Source organism: Oryctolagus cuniculus, chromosome Y (assembly GCF_051225735.1).
Source record: "Oryctolagus cuniculus isolate XC-2025 breed Fujian yellow rabbit chromosome Y, ASM5122573v1, whole genome shotgun sequence".
Lineage (NCBI taxonomy): Eukaryota > Metazoa > Chordata > Mammalia > Lagomorpha > Leporidae > Oryctolagus > Oryctolagus cuniculus.
In genome coordinates, this window is record NC_142889.1 from 13,134,075 (window position 1) to 13,155,526 (window position 21,452).

At 47.2% G+C, this 21,452-nt stretch overlaps 1 pseudogene; it reads right to left on the reverse strand.

The window, feature by feature from the left end:
- LOC127485582 (uncharacterized) overlaps positions 1-21,452 on the reverse strand; it is a 226,917-nt pseudogene that overhangs the window by 22,522 nt on the left and 182,943 nt on the right.

The window sequence follows — 21,452 nt, forward strand, 5'->3', positions numbered from 1 at the left end:
ATCCATTGCTGAATGAGGAGAATCTCTGACCCAAAGCTTCAGTTTAGTAAGCTACACAGTTAAGAAAATAGGCAAGCACGGCATAGTAGACTCCCTGACAGGATACAATAGGTTACAGGAAGGCCCCAGTTAAACCAAGCTTAGGAGACAATAAATTGCCTTCTGTATGATTCAAGATGATTAATATGGAATTATTTTACATTGTGTACACATATATATTTGTTGGTATCTTCTGTCTATCTTAGAGAAAAACTGATATTCAGTCAGTACCCATTGACTAGCCTCTCTTTTGAGTAGCTGAGTTTCTGATTAGAATGATTGTTACCATACTAGTTATGAAATACATTTCCACTTGGTATACATGCCAAATTACATGCATGCTCAAGTACCCAACATAAAATATCAGAGATTTTGCAAATAATCTATGCACACTCTTTTACATACTTTAATCTCTAAATATATTATGGTATGGAATACCAAGTACATTCTTTGTAAATACTTTTCAAACTGTATTGTTCATGGCATACTGACAAGACGAAAAACTTCTGTACCTATTCAAAACAGATGTAACCGTTGTAAGCCTAACTAAATATTACATGTTATTAACAGTGCGACTTAATTTATTTGAATATCTGTTCTTTGTGGATGATTGAATTAAATGATGGCCTTCATAAATATGTATGTATATATGAACTCTGGGATAATTTATATTTTACACCTAAATAAACTTTATAGATCTCTGTTTCATTTGTATGTTTTTAATTTGAGCTACAGATTAAAGTTCTATGAAGTCACATATGATTGGAAATGGAAAATACTATTTAAAGTTGAAAATGCTACTATAGTGTCATTTTCATGAACTGTTGAAAAAGTTTCAAGATTTGGAAATATTTTGAGCACCAACTTTAAATTTGAGAGTAGTTTACATAAGCACTTTCTGTGAGGTTAGTTTTGAAATTTCTTTCACGTTTTGATGAATTTTAAAAACAGGATACAAATGTCTCAGAGTTTTCTTCCAAGAACACAAAGGTATTTAACGCTCAAAATGTGAAATCCATTGGATCCAAGTTCTAACCTCAAAATATCATTTCAGTTCTAAGTGCTGCCAAATTTTTCAGTTCCATCATAAATCAAGACACTGTGAATCACTAATAAGAATAGAAATTGCTTTATACACATTTTTCCCACAAAATTTCAGGTACATATATTTTAGCAAAAAATTGAAGAAAAATCTGTTAAATTATATCTGAGTGGTCAAAATTAGCAGAGATAAAAATTAGATATGGAAGTATGCCTTAACTAAGACACAGATCAATTCCAGTTATTGAGTTGGTGACATTTTTACAAATTTAAGTACCAGTTGTGTTCCAGTCAATAGCTTGGGAATGAAACAAAGATATAAGCATAAGTCAGCTTGCTCAAATCCAAATCAATTAGGTCAAGGCATATGAAGAAAATTCAGAAGAAAAATTTGAGGAAACAATCTTTCTTTTATTGTGTGCTCCAATGTGGTAGAAGAGTAATGAATTTGTAACAAACCATTTTTATGTAATTGGAATTTCTAAATGTTGATGTCACAATTAAATTAGAAAATATAGTATTAACATAAACATCCTTTTTTTTTTGCATTCTAACCATAGGTTTATTCAACACAATTATTTCGCTATACACAACAAAGAACACACACAACAGTTATCTAAAATGTTGTAAAGTTACAAAACTCAAAACAAGAATTTGATAGTACTGACTGTACAATAAAAGCCAACAAGAGCAATACCAAGGTAACCAGCAAGCCCACCGTGAGTGGCAGGTGCCAATGGGGAGTTTCCATGATGACCCTGCAGAGCGGGCTCTCAGCTCACTCAACAACATCAATGAGTGATGGGAACTGGAGAGGGGTGTGAGGAGTATGTGTAGAGACAGAGCCATTTGTGGCCACCCCTCTGGGCCAACAGCAGCTGGTTGTAGGACAGCAGTGCCCAGCAAGGGTGTGAGAAGGCTACAGCCTGGCCCAGGCCACCTGTGGAAGGGTCACTGCACTGCCAGGCGGAGCTTCGTTGTACCAGAAGCCTCACTTGTCCCTGCTGAAGGGACTCTTAGGAACTAGGAATGGGTGAGCTTTATGGCTCTGAAACTGGAGGGCATCTTCCCAGGCACAACCCCACACCCTCAAGACTCTGCAGCCAGAACTTGACCTGCAGAGAAAATGACTCCACTGTGGACACTGAAGCCTGCCTACGTGAGGAATTCCCTTTCCTACTGATTCTTTTCCAGCCAGAAAAGCAACAGAACTGAGGTGGCTGGGATATAAGTTACAGGGGAACAAGTTTCGGTGGGAAGAGTTGGAGCTGGAGGGGCTCCTGTGGTGGTGGCAGCCAGGAGAGCGAGATTGCCGGTGCACGGGAGACCTGACCTCAGGGAGGAGACCTTCTCATCCATGGGGGGTGACCTGCGCCACATAGGAGGTGGCAGAAGCATTCTCCTGGGAGGACTGAATCCCCAAGGGGGTGGCCTGGGCCAGGAGGCCAGCACAGCAGTAGCAGTGATTTCCTGGCCATCAATTTGTGCTTCATCCATGTGCTTCAGTGCCTTCTTGACCTCCTCAAACCCCACACAGGCATAGCCTTTAGACAGATGGGTGCATCCTGTCGACAGGCATGTCAATCATTTTACTCTTCCCATAGTGGAAAATATCTCCATGATGTGGTCCTTGGTCACGTTCCTGGTGAGCCTCCAAATGTGCACTTTGGTGGGTTTAGGAGATGTGCTCCATCTTTTCCTCTCCATTTTAGGTGGTTTGGATTTGGAGCACAGGCATCGTTTGTTGTCCTGCCTGTGACAGGAGGCATTCGGGGAGCCAGAGGAGCTACTGGAGCTGGAGCTGTGGAGCAACTGGACACCAAAGAGGAGCTGAGCAGCTGGACACTGAGGAGGAGCTGGAGCTGGAGCAGCTGGAGACCGAGGAGAAGCTGAAGCTGTGGAGCAGCCGGGGGCTGAGGAAGAGCTGGAGCTGCAGAGCGGCTGGGGGTTGAGGAAGAGCTGGAGCTGAAGTGGCTGGATGCTTAGGAGGAGCTGCAGCTTGAGTGGCTGGATGCTGAGGAGCTAGAGCTGGAGCAGCTGGACACCAAGGAGGAGCTGGAGCTGCCGATTGGCTGGGGGCCAAGGAGCTGGAGCTGGAGTGGCTGGATGCTGAGGAGAAGATGGAGATGCTAATTGCCTGGACACTGAGGAGGAGTTGGAGCTGTGGAGCAGCTGGGGGCTGAGGAGGAGCTAGAGCTGGAGTGGCTGGACTCCAAGGAGTTGGAGCTGTGGAGCAGCTGGATGCCGAGGAAGAGCTGGAGCTGAGGAGCTGCTGGACACCAAGGAGGAGCTGGAGCTCTGGAGGGGATGGACACCGAGGAGGAGCTGAAGATACTGAGTGGCTAGGAGCCAAAGAGGAGCTGGAACTGTGGAGCAGCTTGGGGCCAAGGAGGAGCTGCAGCTGGAGTGGCTGGGCACCGAAGAAGAGGTGGAGCTGCTGAGCGGATGGGAGTCGAGGAGGAGCTGGAGCTTCAGAGCGGCTGGATACTGAGGAGGAAATGGAGATGGAGCGGCTGGGGGCCGAGGAGGAGCTGGAGCTGTGGAGCAGCTGGGGGCTGAGGAGGAGCCTGACCTGTGGAGTGGCAGAATGCCAAGAAAGAGATGGACCTTGAGCAGCTGGATGCTGAGGAGTAGCTGGAGCTGGAGCAGCTGAGGGCCAAGGAGGAACTGGAGCTGGAGTGGCTGGGGGCCAATGAGGAGCTGGAGATGAGTGGCTGGACTCTGAGGAGGAGCTGGAGCTGCTGAGCAGCCAACAGCCAAGGAGGAGCTGGAGCTGGAGCAGCTAGTTGCTGAAGAGGAGCTGGATCTGCGGAACGGCTGGACACTGAGGAGGTGCTAGAAGTGGAGTGGCTAGGGCCAAGTGGGAGCTATAGCTGCAGAGCAACTGGGTCCAAAGAGGAGATAGAGCTGGAACAGCTGGACACCGAGGAGGTGCTGAAGCTGGAGAGGCTGGGGGCTGAGGATGAGCTGCAGCTGCCGAGCGACTGGTGCCAAGGAGGTGCTAGAGCTGGACCAGCTGGACCATGAGGAGGAGCTAGAGCTGCTGAGCATCCAGGATCTGAGGAGGAGCTGGAGCTGCAGAATGGCTGGATGCCGAGGAGGAGCTGGAGCTGTGGAGTTGTTGGGGGCTGAGGAAGAGATGGAGATGCAGAGCAGCTGGACACTGAGGAGGAGCTGGGGCTGGAGCAGCTGAATGTGGAGGTGGAGCTGGACCTGGAGTGGCTAGAGGTCATGGAGGAGCTAGAGCTGAAGCAGCTGGATGCCGAAGAGGAGCTGGAGCTGCCTAGTGGCCAGGAGATGAGGGAGAGCTGGAGATGCAGAGCAGTAGGATGCTGAGGAGCAGCTGGAACTGGAATGGCTGGATAATGAGGGGCTGGAGCTGGAGGGGCTGAGGGCTGAGAAGGAGCTAGAGCTGGAGCAGCTGTATGCCAAAGAGGAGCTGTGGCTGCCGAGTGACTGGTGTCCAAGGAGGAGCTAGAGCTGGAGTGGCTGGGCACTGAAGAGCTGGAGCTGCTGAGAGGCTGGGAGCCAAGGAGGAGTTGGAGCTGGAGCAGCTGGACGCCAAGTAGGAGCTGGAGCTGCGGAGTATCTGGATGCCAAGGAAGAGATGGAGCTGCCGAGCAGCTGGAGGCCAAGGAGGAGCCAGAGCTGGAGCAGCCAGGAGCTGAGGAGGAGCTGAAGCTGCGGAGTATCTGGATGCCAAGGAGCAGGTGGAGCTGAGGATCGACTGGTGGCCAAGGAGGAGCTAGAGTTGGAGTGACTGGACACTGAGGAGGAGCTGGAGCTGCTGAGCAGCTGGAAGCCAAGGAGGAGCTGGAGTTAGAATGGCTGGATGCCAAGGAGGAGCTGGAGCTGAAGCAGCTGGATGCAAGGAGGAGATGGAGCTGCAGAGTGGCTGGACACCGAGGAGGAGCTGCAGCTGGAGCAGCTGGATGCCAAGGAGAAGCTGGAGCTGTGGAGCAGCCAGGAGCCGAGGAAGAGATGGAGCAGCAGAGCAGTGGGTGCTGAGGATTAGCTGGAGCTGCAGAGTGCCAGGGGCTGAGGAGGCGCTATAGCCACAGAGCAGCTGGACACTTAGGAGGAGCTGGAGCTGCAGCAGCTGGATGCTGAGGTGGAACTGGAGCTGGAGCAACTGGAGATCATGGTGGAGCTAGAGCTGAAGCGGCTGGATGCCAAGGAGGAGCTGGAGCTGGAGTGGCCGGTAGCTAAGGAGGAGTGGAGGTGTGGAGCAGCTGGATGCCAAGGTGGAGCTGGAATTGCCAAGCAGCTGGAGGCTGAGGAGGAGCTGGAGCCACAGAGTGGCCACGGGTTGAAGAGAGCAGGAGTTGTGGAGTGGATGGACGCCAAGGAGGAGCTGGAACTGGGGAGCGACTGGTGCCAAGGAGGAACTAGAGCTGGAGTGGCTGGACACTGAGGAGGAGCTGGACTTACCAAGTGGCTGGGAGCCAAAAAGGAACTGGAGTTGGAATGGCTGGAAGCCAAGGAGGAGCTGGAGCTGGAGCGGCTGGGAGCCTAGGAGGAGCTGGAGTTGCCAAGCAGCCGGGAGCCAAGGAGGAGCTGGAGCTGGAGCAGCTGGACTTCAAGGAGGAGCTGGGGCTGCCGAGTGGCTGGATGCTGAGGAGGAGCTGAGCTGGAGTGGTTGGATGCTGAGGAAGAGCTGGATCTGCAGAGCAGCTGGACACTGAGGAGTATTTGGAACTGGAGTGGCTGGACACTGAGGAGGAGCTGGGGCTGTAGCAGCTGGGGATTGAGGAGGAGCTAGAACTGGAGCAGCTGGACACCAAGGAGGAGCTGGGCCTGGAGCACCTGGGGGCCGAACAACAGCTGGAGATGCCGAGCGACTGGAGGCCAAGGAGGAGCTGGAGCTGGAGTGGCTGGATGCTGAGGAGGAGCTGGAGCTGTGGAGCAGCCAGAGGCTGAGAAAGAGCTGGAGTTGAGAATGGCTAGATGCCAAGGAGGAGCTGGAGCTGGAGTGGCTGGATGCTTAGGAGGAGCTGGAGGTGCGGAGCAGCTGGGGACTGAGAAGAACTGGAGCTGCAGAGTGGCTGGATGCTGAGGAGGACCTGGAGCTGCTGAGCTTCCGTGAGCCATGGAGGAGCTGGATCTGGAGCAGCTGGACACCAAGGAGGAGCTGGAGCTGCAGTGGCTGGATGCTGAGGTGGAGCAGGAGCTGGAGCGACTGGACACTGAGGAGGAGCTGGAGCTGTGGAGCAACTGGAAGCCAAGCAGAGCTGAAACTGGAGCAGCTGGATGTTCAGGAGGAGTTGGAGCTGGAGTGGCTGAATGGCGAGGAGGAGCTGGAGTTGCCAAGCTGCCAGGAGCCAAGGAGGAGCTGCAGCTGGAGTGGCTGGATTCCTAGGAGAAGCTGGAGATTCCAAGCAGCTGGACTTCAAGGAGGAGCTGGGGCTGCTGAGTGGCTGGATGCGGAGGATGAGCTGAGCTGCAGCGGCTGGATGCTGAGGAGGAGCTGGATCTGTGGAGCAGCTGACACTGAGGAGAAGCTGGAAGTGGAGTGGCTGGACACTAAGGAGGAGCTGGAGCTGGAGCAGCTGGATGCCGAGTAGGTGCTGGAGATGCTGAGCGACTGGGAGCTGAGGAGGTGCTGGAGCCATGGGGCGGATGGATGCCAAAGAGGAGCTGGGGCTGCTGAGCGGCTGGACGCCCAGGAGGAGCTGGAGGTGGAGCAGCTGGACGCCAAGGAGGAGCTTGAACTGTGGAGCGGTGGGGGCTGAAGTGCAGCTGGAGCTACACAGTGGTCAGGGGCTGAGGAAGAGCTCGAGCAGCGGAACAGCAGGGCACTGAGGAGGAGCTGGAGCTGGGGCAGCTGGACTCTGATGAGGAGCTGGAGCTGCTGAGTGTCCAGGATGTGAGGAGGAGCTGGATCTGCAGAGCAGCTGGATGCCGAGAAGGAGCTGGAGCTGGAGTGGCTGGACGCCAAGGAGGAGCTGGAGCTTCCGAGCTGTAGGGAGCCAAGGAGGAGCTGGAGTTGGAGCAGCTGGACACTGAGGAGGAGCTGGAGCTGCTGAGCTTCTGGGAGGCAAGGAGGAGCTGGAGCTTGAGAGGCTGGATGCTGAGGAGGAGCTGGAGCTGCAGAGCACCTGGACACCGAAAAGGAGCTGGAGCTAAGGAGCGGCCAGGAACTGAGGAGGAGCTGGAGCTGCCAAGTGGATGGGAGCCAAGGAGGAGCTGGAGCTGCATAGTGGCTTGAAGCCGATTAGGAGCTGGAGATGGAGTGGCTGGACACCAAGGAGGAGCTGGAGCTGCCAGGCGCCTGCATGCTGAGGAGGTGCTGGAGCTGCAGAGCAGCTGGACACCAAGGATGAACTGGTGCTGGAGCAGCTGGATGCCTAGGATGTGCCCGAGATGCCTTGTGGCCAGGAGCCTGGGAGGTGCCGGAGCTGCAGAGTGGCTGGACGTCGAGGAGGAGCTGGGGCTGCCGAGTGGCTGGACACCAAGGAGGGGCTAGAGCTGGAGCAGCTGGATGCCAAGGAGGAGCGGCTGGGAGCTGAGGAGTAGCTGAATCTGGAACAGCTTGATGCTGAGAAGAAGCTGGATCTGGAGCTCCTGGGGGCTGAGGAGGAGCTGGAGCTTGTGTGACTGGGAGCCAAGGTGGAGCTGGAGCTGTGGAGTGGCTGGACGCCGAGAAGCTGGAGCTGGTCAGTTGGATGCCAAGGAGGAGCTGGGGGTATGGAGCGACCAGGGGCTGAGGAGTAGCTGGAGCTGCAGAGCAGCTGGACTCCTAGGATGAGCTAGAGCTGGAGCCGCTGGACACTGAGGAGGAGCTGGAGCTGGAGCAGCTGGGAGCCGAGGAAGTGCTGGAGTTTCCAAGTGACTGGGGGCCAAGGAGGAGCTAGAGTTGGAGCTGCTGGACACCAAGGAGGAGCTGGTGCTGCCTAGCTGCCAGGATGCAGGGCGGAGCTGGAGCTGCAGAGTGGCTGGATGCTGAGCAAGAGCTGGAGCTTGAGCAGCTGGACACTGAGAGGAGCTGGAGCTGCAGAGCAGCTGGACACTGAGGAGGAGCTGGAGCTGCAGAGCAGCTGGATGCCAAGGTGAAGCTGGAGCCACTAAGCAGCTGGATACTGAGGAGGAACTGGAGCTGCAGAGCAGCTGGACATCAAGGAGGAGCTGGAGCTTTATTGGCTGGAAGCTGAGGAGGAGCTGGAGCTGGAGCTGCTGGATGCCGAGGAGGAGCTGGAACTGCAGAGCAGCTGGAGGCTGAGAAGAGCTGGAGCTGCAGAGTGGCTGGACGCCAAGAGAAGCTGGAGCTGTTCAGTTGGATGCCAAGGAGGAGCTGCAGGTATGGAGCAACCAGGGGCTGAGGAGGAGCTGGAGCTTCAGAGCAGCTGGACTCCTAGGATGAGCTAGAGCTGGAGCCACTGGACACTGAGGAGGAGCTGGAGCTGGAGTGGCTGGGAGCCGAGTAGGAGCTGGAGCTTCCGAGTGACAGGGGCCAAGGAGGAGCTAGAGCTGGAGCAGCTGGACGCAGAGGAGGAGCTGGAGCTGCCAAGCTGCCAGGATGTGGAGGGGAGCTGGAGCTGCAGAGCAGCTGGACACTGAGGAGGAGCTGGAGCTGTCGTGTGGCTGTATGCCGAGGAGGAGATGGAGCTGGAGTGGCTGGGAGCCAAGGAGGAGCTGGAATTGGAGTGGCTGGACACTGAGGAAGAGCTGGAGCTGGAGTGGTTGGACACTGAGGAAGAGCTGGAGCTGTGGAGCAGCTGGACATCAAGGAGGTGCTGGGGCTGCTGAGTGGCTGGACGCTGAGGATTAGCTGGAGCTGGAGAGGCTGGATGCCGAGGAGGAACTAGAGCTGTGGAGTGGCGGGGGCTGAGGTGGAGCTGGAAATGAAGAGCAGCCAGTGGCTGAGGAATGGCTGGAGCAGCAGAGTGGCTGGATGCAGAGGAGGAGCTGGAACTGGAGTGGCTGTGGGCCTAGAGGGGCTGGAGCTGCTGAGTGACTGGTGGCAAAGGAGGAGCTAGAGCTGAAGCAGCTGGACACCGGGGAGGAGCTGGAGATGCAGAGAAGCTGGACACCAAGGACGAGCTGGAGCTGGAATGGCTGGACACCAAGGACGAGCTGGAGCTGGAGTGGCTGGACACCAAGGACGAGCTGGAGCTGCCACGCTGCCAGGACCTGAGGAGGAGCTGGAGTTTTGGAGCAATGGGACAATGAGGAGGAGCGGAACCTGGAGCAGCTAGATGCTGAGGAAGAGCTGAATCTGGAGCAGCTAGATGCTGAGGAGGATCTGGAGCTATGGAGCAGCTGGACACCGAACAGCAGTTGGAACTGGAGTAGCTGGATTCTGAGGAGGAGCTGGAGCTGGAATGCCTGGACACCGAGGAGGAGCTGGAGCTGGAGAGGCTGAACACCAGGGAGGAGCTGGAGCTGTGGAGTGGCTGGATATTGAGGAGGAGCTGGAGATGGAGCATCTGGATGCCAAGGAGGAGCTGGAGCTGTGGTGCAGCTGGACACCAAACAGGAGCTGGAATTGGAATAGCTGGATGCTGAGGAGAAGCTGGATCTGGAGTGCCTGGACCCGAGGAGGTGCTGGAGCTGTGGAGTGGCTGGACACCGAGGAGGAGCTGGAAATGGAGCAGCTGGATGCCAAGAAGGAACTGGAGCTGTGGAGCAGCGGGGGCTGAGGTGGAGCTGGAGCTGCGGAGTGGCCAGGGGCTGAGGAAGAGCTCGAGCTGTGGAGCAGCTGGATGCTGAGGAAGAGCTGGAGCGTCTGAGGGCTGAGGAGGGCCTGGAGCTGGAGTGGCTGGATGCCGAGCAGCAGCTGGAGCTATGGAGCAGCTGGACACCAAGGAGGAGCTGGAACTGGATTGGCTGGACGCTGATGAGGAGCTGGAGCTGGAGCGGCTGGTCACTGAGGAGGAGCTGGAGCTGCCAAGTGGCTGGTCACTGAGGAGGAGCTGGAGCTGTGGAGTCCCTGCTATTCATGTGGGAGACCACATGAAGTTCCTTCCTCCTGGCTTTGTCTTGGCCCAGCTTTGGATGTTGTGGCCATCTGGGGAGTCAATAGTGGATGGAAGGCATCCCTCTGTGTCTCCCTCTCTCTCTGTAACTCTGGCTTTCAAATAAATGAATGAATCATAAAATAATTTTCCAAATGAATCACTTCTGATGGTTTGTAATATACAAAGATATAATTTGTGTCATCAATAATATAAACTTTAAAGACTTAATATTAATTATCATAAATGAATTCTACAAAGAATTAAAATTTTTGTATGCATATACATTTAATGTAGTATCAATTTAACATGAGTCATTGTAACTTTAGAACAATATGCATGATCCCCATAATAACCACAGAGCCATTTTTATATATAAAAGGAAATGAGAAAGTAATCAGGATAAGTCACTACAAAAAAGTCAGTTAAACACAAAGGAAGCCAATGATGTAGGAAACATTAAAAAAGAAAATATAAGACCTAAAGACAACACAGAACATGGCAAAACTATGTACTTTGTTGCCAAAATTAATTCATCAGTCCAGGAATAAAATTTCCCAATGAGAAATATATTTTAAAATTTTACTTAAGGTATATATTTCATATACACAGATTTAGTAACATGGTTATACTTCCCACCTCATCATTCCTATGGCCCATGCTCCCACATCTCATCCTCCTTTCTCCCCTATTTTCACTCTTAATTTTTACAAAGATCTGTTTTCAGTTTACTTTATACTAATTATATTAACCCTACACTAAGAAAGCAGTTCAACAAATAGCATGAATAAGAAAACACTGTTCCTCAACAGAAAAGACAAGGGCAATAAACAATCATTGAATCTCAAAATGTCAATTTCACTCCAACATATTAAATTTCAGGTAATTTATTAGTTACCACAGATCAGGGAAAAATTATTTATGCATATACACTTAAGTCAGAATCAACTTGACATGAATCATTACAACTTTAGAACAATATTTATAATCCCCATAGATAAAATAATAATATAATCCCACAAAGACATTTTATGTATAAAAAAGGAATGAGAAGGTGTTCAGAATGTGTCAAAAACTGAACATAAAGGAAGCCAACAAAGGCCGGTGCCACATCTCACTTGGCTAATCCTCTGCCTGTGGCACCAGCACCCCGGATTCTAGTCCCATTTGGGGTGTCTGATTCTGTCCCGGTTGCCCCTCTTACAGTCCAGCTCTCTGCTGTGGCCTGGGAAGGCAGTGGATGGCCCAAGTCCTTGGGCCCTGCACCCACATGGGAGACCAGGAGGAAGCACCTGGATCCTGGCTTCAGATTGGAGCAGTGCACCAGCTGTGGCAGCCATTTGGGGGGTGAACCAATGGAAGGAGACCTTTCTCTCTGTCTCTCTTTCTCTCACTGTCTAATTCTGCCTGTCAAAAAAAGAAAGGAAGCCAACAAAAGTAGGGGTCACTGAAAAAGAAAATATAAGACCTAGAGACAACATGGAACATCATGGCAAAACTAAGTAATCTAGTCCATATTTAATATTTCCCAATGAGAACATAGAATATGGATAATATTTCCCAATGAAAATCAGAGATAGCTTGAATGGATAAAAACAAACAGAAGTTAAACTATATAGTGCCTATAAGAGATTCAAATCAGATATAAACAGATTCTTAATTTGAAACTGAAAGGGGCCAGCGCCGCGGCTCACTAGGCTAATCCTCCGCCTTGCTGCACTGGCACACTGGGTTCTAGTCCCAGTTGGGGCGCCGGATTCTGTCCCGGTTGCCCCTCTTCCATGCCAGCTCTCTGCTGTGGCCAGGGAGTGCAATGGAGGATGGCCCAGCTGCTTGGGCCCTGCACCCCATGGGAGAACAGGAAAAGCACCTGGCTCCTGGCTCCTGCCATTGGATCAGCGTGGTGCACCAGCTGTGGCGGCCATTGGAGGGTGAACCAACGGCAAAGGAAGACCTTTCTCTCTGTCTCTCTGTCTCTCTCTCTCACTGTCCACTCTGCCTATCAAAAAAAAAAAAAAACTGAAAGGATGGACAAGTTTTTTCATGAAAATGGCAATCAAAAGAGAGAAGAGGCTGTATTGTTATAAATAAGTAGAATTAGACAAACATACTAGAAGACACAAAGAAAGATAAAACATGACAAAATAGTGACTCCTTAAATAGCTATAACTATTATAAGGCACATTCACAAATGTTTCCATGCCTAAAAGTTTCTAAAAGCACGGTCTATCAACAGTATGTTATGGGGAATGCAAGATGATGGAATAGTAGCAGGTAGGTCTGCTCTAGGTTCTGTGAAATTTGTGAAAAAAAAAGTTGCAGGGACAACTGCAGTTGGAGGTGATGTGAAAGTAGTGGAAATGGTCTTGACCTGAGTGGAAGATACAGGCATGCAGCATGGAGCACACAGCATGAACACAACAAAGAAACCAGCAGCCAACACTGGCTAGCAAGTTGAGGTAAGACTGCACTGGCCCGTTCCACTGTAGATATGGCTGGAAGGCAGCCTAGTAGAGAACACCATGCTTGAGTCTGGCCCAGAACCCTCAGGAGAGATAGGATACTGCTCAAATGGGGAGTGGGGTAAGCGGTGCATCTCTGTCTCCATTTCTTCCTCCTCCACACCAATGCCCTGTGGCTAACTGTGAAAAGGTTGTGCCATTTCAGACATAAACAGTAGCAGCTGCTCCAGCTCTTCTGGGCACATACAGAAGCTAGAAGGAACTGTCAGCAGGGGCAAATAGAGCAGTTTGAGAGCACTGCTGGGGTCTGCCCCCATACAGACACTGGGACAGCAACCTTCCACTCTGCTTACCCTGCAATGGGTGTGGAATGGGAGCCAGCACCACAGAAGGAACGTGCCACCCATGGGAACTCTTGTACCTGCCCAGTACAATTGTGAAGAGTAGGGCTGTGGCTGGTGGGTAATGTGAACTCTTGTGATATATGGATTTTTACCATGGGGAAAATTAGCATTCAGCACTGACTCTGAGTTTCATAAAACCAACACAGAAAAATAGTCTTTGTATACACAGACAAGGTAATGGTTGAGAAAGCTCAGTTCCATTCACAATAGTTCCAAAATAATCAAATATCTTGGAGTAAATTTAACCAAGGATGTCAAAGATATCTAAGGTGAAAATTACAAAATGCCAAAGAAATAGAAAAAGACATAATAAATTGAAAAATTATCCATGTTCATGGATTGAAAGAATCAATATAATCAAAATGCCCATATTAGTAAAAGTAATTTGAAGATTCAATGTATTTCTAATGAAAATATTAAAGACATTCTTCACCTGTCCAGAACAAAATGATGCTAAAATTCATATGGAAACAAAAGAGACCCCAGATACCTAAAACAATCTTATGTAATAAGAACAAAGGCAGATGCATCACAATACCTGATTTCAAGACATACTACAAGGAAGTTATAATCAAAACAGCCTGGTACTGGCTGAAAAATAGACTGGTAGACCAATGAAACAGAATAGAAATTCCAGGAGTGAATCCATGCATACAACCAATTTATCTTTGTTCAAGAAGCTAAAATCTACCACTGGAGAAATGAGTCTCTTTAACAAATGGCTCTGGGGAAACTAGATCTCCATGTGCAGAAGTATGAGATTAGACTCCTACTCACACTTCACATAAAAATCCACTCAAAATGTATCAAAGACAAAAATCTATGACCTGATACCATGAATAGCATGGCATAGGAAAAGAGTTCTTGGAAAAGACTTCAGAAGCACAGGCAATCAAATCCAAATAAGACAAATGGGATTACATAGAGCTGAGAATCTTCTTCACTGTAAAAGAACCAGTCAGCATAAGTAAGAGGTAATGGACAGAATGGAAGAAATTATTTGCAAACTACAAAACTGATACAGGGTTAACATCCAGAATCTATAAAGAGTTCAAGAAACTCAACAACAACAGCAACAATAACAGCAAACCAAGTTAAGAAATGGGAAAAGTAGTTGAACAGGCATTTTTCAAGAAAGGAAATTCAAGTGGCCAACAGACACTTAGAAAGTGTTCAGGGTCAGTAACCATTAGGGAAATGCAAATCAAAACCACAATGAGGTTTCATCTCACCCCAGTTAGAACAGCCCACATACAGAAATCAACAAATGCTGAAGAGCATGTAGGTAAAATAGTACCCTGGTACTCTGTTGGTGGAAATGTAAACTGGTGCAACCACCGTGGAAGACAGAGATCTCAGAGATCTGAATATAGACCTACCATACAGTGTAGCCATCACACCATCACGATCCTGGGAATTTACACAAAACGAAAGAAAACAGTAGATGAGTTACCTGAACCTCCATGTTTATTACAACACAATTGACAATAGCTAAGACAGAATCAATGCTGTTGCCCATCAACTGATGACTGGCTGAAGAAATTTGTTATATTTACACTATGCAATACTACTCAGCTGAGAAAAAGATGAAATCCTGTCTTTTGTAACGAGATGGTCACAAGGTCACAACTGAAAGTGTGAGTGAGATAAGACAACACTGGGATGATAGATACCATATGTGTTCCTGGATCTGGGATAACTAACATAGTATCTAAAATATAATGTAATGGAGTGAAATAGATATCTTGAGATTTTAAAAAGTTATAAAAATTTTAAATAGAATTATAATTAATGAGAAAACTAATAAGAGATAGACATGGATTAATAATGAAACCCCAGAATGGAGATAAAGCTGAGGATGAATGCATTCATGGGTGAATTTTTAAAAATACAAAATAATTAATAACAATTCTTTCCAAACAGAAAATTAAGGAAGGAAAGATTTCTAATTTATTTTAAGAAGAAAACAATACCCTAATAAGAATGGCAGGCAAAGCTGCTAGAAAAAGAGGGAGCCCAAGCTGGTGCTGCAGCTCAATAGGCTAATCCTCTGCCTGCGGCGCTGGCACCCCAAGTTCTAGTCCTGGTCGGGGTGCCAGATTCTGCCCCAGTTTCTCCTCTTCCAGTTCAGCTCTCCTCTGTGGCCTGGGAGTGCAGTGGAGGATGGCCCAACTCCTTGGGCCCTGCACCTGCATGGGAGACCAGGAGAGGCACCTGGCTCCTGGCTTTGGATCAGCATGGTGTACCAGCCGCAGTGTGCCGGCTGCAGCAGCCAATGGGGGGTGAACCAACAGAAAAGGAAGAACTTTCTCTTTGTCTCTCTCTCTCTCTCACTGTACATTCTGCCTGTCAAAAAAAAAAAAAAAGAAAAAGAAAAAGAAAAAGAGGGATCCCAAAAATTCATACCTATTATGCATTTTGATACAATAAATCTGTACAAAACAATTCCAAAATAAATGCAACTGCTTGTTTAAAAGATTTTACACAATAGATTTATTCTTAGAAAGCAAGGTTAGTTCAACTTATGAAAATGAATCATTGTCATAATGCCACATTATCAGAATGAAGGGGAAAATATGACCATTTAAACTGATACAGAAAAAAAGTCACAACACCTTTTCATGATAAAGAGACTCAAAAAATTAGTACTAGAAAACTATCTCAACATAATAAATAATGAAAGAAAACTTTCACCATTTGTAATCTACATAGCCCTAGGAGACTTAATGAGACTAATTAGGCAAGAATGAAAACACATTCAAACTGAGAAGGAAGGTATCTTTATGTATATATGCATGAGCACATACATTTGTATAGAGAAGCATTCCTGTTTATTAATCTGAATTATAACACAGATAACTTGAAATTCTTCAATAATCATCCAATTACTATAGAAGCTGAAAGTTAGAAGTGATTAACATGTGCATTGGAGTGTGCAGAGTGCTTTGGAGCCTATGTGGATGGTATAGGAAGACCTGGGCATAGGTAAGGGTGATATCCTCATGGGCTGTGAAGAGACACATCACCTGGGAGTGTGGATGTTGTTCTGGGTGGAGGAGTGTGGTGGCATGGAAGAAATCTGAATCTGCATGGGCAGTCTTCAAAGTTAGGTGTGTGAGACCAATACCCTGGACTTGCTCTCCAAGTGGGGCCATATCTGGGAGATGGTGCTCAAGGATCTGCATGCCTTGAGACCCTCTTAATGGGCTGAAGGGACCCATCAGATACTGAGGGTACAATTTATGGAAGGAATGATTAAGATTATGGTCCATGTCACCATCAGGTGGAGTTACTCTCCTTACCAACATTGGGCTGGTTGGCCCCATAGTGGGAGGAATGGTCAGTCTCTAAGATCTGATATCTGAATTGTTGATTTAGGAATTCTTCCACCATGAAATTAATTGGACCTAAAGGATCAAACTCAAGAAAAGGAGGTGCATGGGCTGGAATTTTGGTTTAGTATGCTAAGTCTCTACCTGCGGTGTTGGCATCACATATGGGTTCCGGTTTGAGGCCTGCCTGACCCATTTCCAATCCAGCTCTCTGCTAATTGCCTGGGAAACCAGTGTAAGATGGCCCAAGTACCACCTGCACCCATGTCGGAGACCTAGAAGAAAGTCCATGCTCCTGGATTATGATTGGCCCAGCTCTGGTTGTTGCAGGCATTTCAAGAGTGAACAAGTAGATAGAAAACAATTCTCTCTGCCTCTCTCACTCTCTGTAATTCTGACTTTCAAATTAATAAATAAATCTTAAAAAAGAAGAGGAGGTGTCCATATAAAGATGTGCACATGGATGGAATGGGGATGATTAAGTGTCTTAGAAAATACAGAATATATCCTTGGTAAACCAGATGACACCAAATTCTGTTCTGATGTGGGTCTAACTTCCTGCATCAGATTTTATACTGACAGAAGCATCAGCAGGGACTACTCACTGTCTGGGTTTGGATTCCATACCAATATAGACATAATCTACAGTAGCTCTCTTCCTTAAAGCCCTACTGAAATAAGATGCTTTCCTTTTTTTTTCTTTTGATTTTGGATAAATCTCCAGCTTTATGCTTATAATGTACATTCTAGATTGATGATTTAGTGGCATAGGTATTCTTAAGGAAATAAAAATGAACTACATAATTTCTACAAGGGCTATATTAGTAGCTTAAACTTGTAGAAATTGTACTTTTTGTTCAGAAAATAAGTTGTATGTTTTTCTATCTAAATTATGGAGAGAAAAACTGAGCTATATCTTTTGTAGTTTGCTCTGCTATAGAGATAAATATTATTGTGACATAGTGGGTTCTGTCTTTGCCCAATTTTTTTTCTTTCATAAATTTTCCAAGGCGTTTCTTACAACTACTCACTGTATTTATTTTGGTTATTTCCATATACTTCACAATTGTATTTCTCACTATTGTGTTATACATTACTTAATATATATTTTAAATATCTCTGATCATTCTGTCATATAAAGTTTCTTCAACACATGTAAGAATGCAAGTTGTGAATGGACAAGGCCATCTAAAATTGCTTTATGCAGAATTTCTCTTGACAAAAATTATTTATAAAAGTGCAGGTTGGAGGGGATTCAAAGATGGTTGACTAGGAAAGAGAGGTGCTGCTTCTGACGAGGAAGTACTAGAAAAAAATAGAAAGTAAATTCTCAGGGGAGAGTTGGAGAGAAGCTTGCAGGGAAATTCTACAGAAAGAATAGGAATGCTGTGGAGCAGCACGGAGAGTGCAGATACACAGCAGCAAGTGTCACACTACACGTGAATCCCACAATCCTCAAGCAGACAAAAGGTTCTAATATCAAGGTGAGGGCACACTGTGGCAGCCTGTACCACTGGTGATATGGCATGAGGGAGAACCTCTCAGACTACACTGAGTTTGAATCCATCTGGAGCCCAAGGGAGAGGGAGGATAAGCACCTCATCCAGTGAAGGAAAAGCACATTTCTTTCTCCTCATCCCCACACAAGGGTGCTCACAACAGGGAGAAGGTACCATCTCGACACCAGCAGAAGCTGCGGTGGCTCTCCTGTGCGTGACTGGGGGAGATTCCTAGAAGAAAAATGCTGTGTTCTCCACTGACTTTGAGTCTGGTTGGAAGGGTTGAGAGGGAGCTGTGCTCCTATTTAGGATTTAGAGGCACCCCCAACCTCTCAACATATCACAGGCTCTGGGGCTCAAATTGCCAAGGCAGATCACCCCTAAGCAGCTGGCTCTGAAAACAACTCTGCTTTCTACATGGATGAGGCAGGCTCATTGGGCAGAGGGTATCTTCTTCACCCCATGACTGTTGGAAATCTGTGACTGCAAGATATGGCATGGGGCCTAACTGGGTTTCTGGGCAATCACTGTGTCAGGCATCAGAAGCTCAGATCACCCTAACTGCCTGAGATAGGTCACTACAGAGGGTCCCATGCTCACCCTGAGGACTGCACAGATCCTGTTTTGCAGTTCATGCTTCAGCATGGGTGAGGTTTATACCCATTAGGGGCTAATCCTGAGCACTGATCAACATGGAAGAGAGGAGTTAGGTTGTGATTATAGCAACAGGCATGCTCCTACCCTCCACCTTACTGACAATACATATTCACCAGACCCAATGTGGGTGTCATCCCAGATTCTTGCCCCACACTTGAGCCCTGACCAGAGCTGACTTGCCTTATGAAGCACCTCTGTATTCAGTGAGGGAGCAATCACTCCACTCAGCCACAGAGGCACAGGTTGAAGATAAAACATACCACTGAAGAGTTAAGAAGGATACTAATCACATTTTTCAAATATGAATGTACATCCTCCTCCAAATAGTTGCTGTTCATACTTGTATCTAAAGTATCACAAGTTGATTCCTTTGACTGAGGTCAGGTGCCATGCTAAAAAATGCAGAGAGTACCTTGGAAAATGGTACTGGGAATGAAGGGAATGAAAGCACATACAAACAGAAATTAGAGACATCTATACTCACCTAAAATGACATGTAGTCTTCAGAACCAAAACCAAATGTATTGAAATGGCCTTGCTATAAGGCACATTATATTTCCTAAAGCATAAGAACATTTCCATAATAAAAAAATTGATGCAACTTTTAATATGCAAAGAAGAGAATGATGTTTTCAAAAATATTGTATTTACTTCCTTAAGTAAAACTTGACCATTTGGTGGCTGTGATAAAAAGATTCCTTAAAAATCTGAAAGAGAACAAGAAAAATACTGCTATAATTAAATTACCAGACTGGCTTAATTGAATCTTTGCCACTAACAACAAGAATGCTATCAAAAAAAGAAATAACTAAACTTTATTCTGAGGAATTCTGTATTGTAAAGTTAAATCTCTGAGCATGTGATACTTTACTATCAGTGAAAGGATTTTTTTTTTTTTTTGACAGGCAGAGTGGACAGTGAGAGAGAGAGACAGAGAGAAAGGTCTTCCTTTGCCGTTGGTTCACCCTCCAATGGCCGCCGCGGCCGGCGCACCGCGCTGATCCGAAGGCAGGAGCCAGGTACTTATCCTGGTCTCCCATGGGGTGCAGGGCCCAAGCACCTGGGCCATCCTCCACTGCACTCCCTGGCCATAGCAGAGAGCTGGCCTGGAAGAGGGGCAACCGGGACAGAATCTGGCGCCCCGACCGGGACTAGAACCCGGTGTGCCGGCGCCGCAAGGTGGAGGATTAGCCTATTGAGCCACGGCGCCGGCAGTGAAAGGATTTTTATTGAAGATCAAATTTTCAATTCAATCATCTGCAAAAAATGAATGTTTTAAAATTGAAAATATGGTGCTGGCTCTATGGCACAGCAGTTAAAGCCATGGCCTGCGGTGCTGGCATCCCATGTGGGTACCAATTTGAACCTCAGCTGTCCTACTTCCTGGCTCACTGATGGTGTGCCTGGGAAACCAGCAGCAGATAGCCCAAGTATTTGGGCCACTGCAGCCAAGTGGGAAACCTGGAAGAAGCTCCAGGCTCTTGTTTCAGATTGGCCCAGCTCCAACCACTGTGGCCATTTTGAATGTGAACCTGAAAGTGGAAAACACCTCTCTCTCTCTCTCTCTCTTTATGTATATTTCTCTCTCTCTTTCTCTCTCTTCTTCCTTCACTCTCTCTCTGCCTTTGCATTTCTGTAACTCTGCCTTTCAAAGAAATAAATGTCTTTAAAAATGGAATTGTGTCTTTCAATCTTAAACTATACAGAGTAAAATGAATGAAGCACAATGTAAATAGAAGGAAAAAATATGAATCATATAAACCAATGAAACAGAAAACAGAAGCATGGCATAGAAAAATGAATGATATGAAAATATGCTTTAAAGATGATCAATAGAGTAGAGCAACACTTATGAGGAGAATAGATAATTGACATAATTTAACAATATCAGGAAGTGAAAGAGATAACATCCATAAAATGGGTAGATGAACAATATAAAGTAATATAACACATTTCTGCAAAAATGAGAATTTACATGAGATAGATAAACTGAAGGCTACCCAGGGACAAACTGTTCTCAGGGTTAGTTGATTCTTTGAGATGGTAAATGACTGGCTTGTGAATGCAGCTTTCTAGGCAAACTCCACAATTCATCACACAGCACCAACTGCCTTTTGTATAACGTTTTCATATTTTAGTCTGGCATTCCTCTGCTAAATCACTCCAAAGCCAAGTGACAGAAAATCAGAGATACCTAGCTACTACACTCTAGACTTACAAAGAAGCTAATCCCAAGCCTGTTTACCCTGGGCATTCTCATTGATTCTCATTAAAAGCACAATAAAAACTATTCGTTTTAAAATTTTATTGAATTGTACACTTTTTTTTGACAGGCAGAGTGGATAGTGAGAGAGACAGAGAGAAAGGTCTTCCTTTTGCCATTGCTTCACCCTCCAATGGCTGCCACAGCCAGTGCATCATGCTGATTTGAAGGCAGGAGCCAGGTGCTTCTCCTGGTCTCCCATGTGGGTGCAGGACCCAAGCACTTGGGCCATCCTCCACTGCACTCCCAGGCCATAGCAGAGAGCTTCCCTGGAAGAGGGGCAACTGGGACAGAATCCAGAGCCCCGACTGGGACTAGAACCCAGTGTGCCAGCACCGCAGGTGGAGGATTAGCCTGTTGAGCCACAGCGCCAGCCAAATTATACACTTTTATAGGTCACAATTAAATATTTCAATGCATAAACACAGTGAGAACTGATTGAAGAAAGCAATCAACCTCTCTACCTCTCCACCACTTTTATTTAGTAACTTAGTCCTCTCCTTCAGTTCCTTATGAAACATACACCAAAATTTATGCATGAAGACATAGAAAACTTGGATAGACCAATAGGCAAGGTTGAGATTGAAATGTAAAGCCTTCCTACAAAACTAAGCTCAGAAATTGGTGGCTTCATTGATGCATTCTACCAAACTTTCAAGGATAAACTAACATTAATTCTTCTTAAACTATTCAAAACAATGGATAGGGAGGGAACCACTCAAAACTTACTCTATGAGGCTGAAATTAACTTAAAGATAAAACCAAACAAGGATACAATACAAAAGAGAACTAGGAACCATT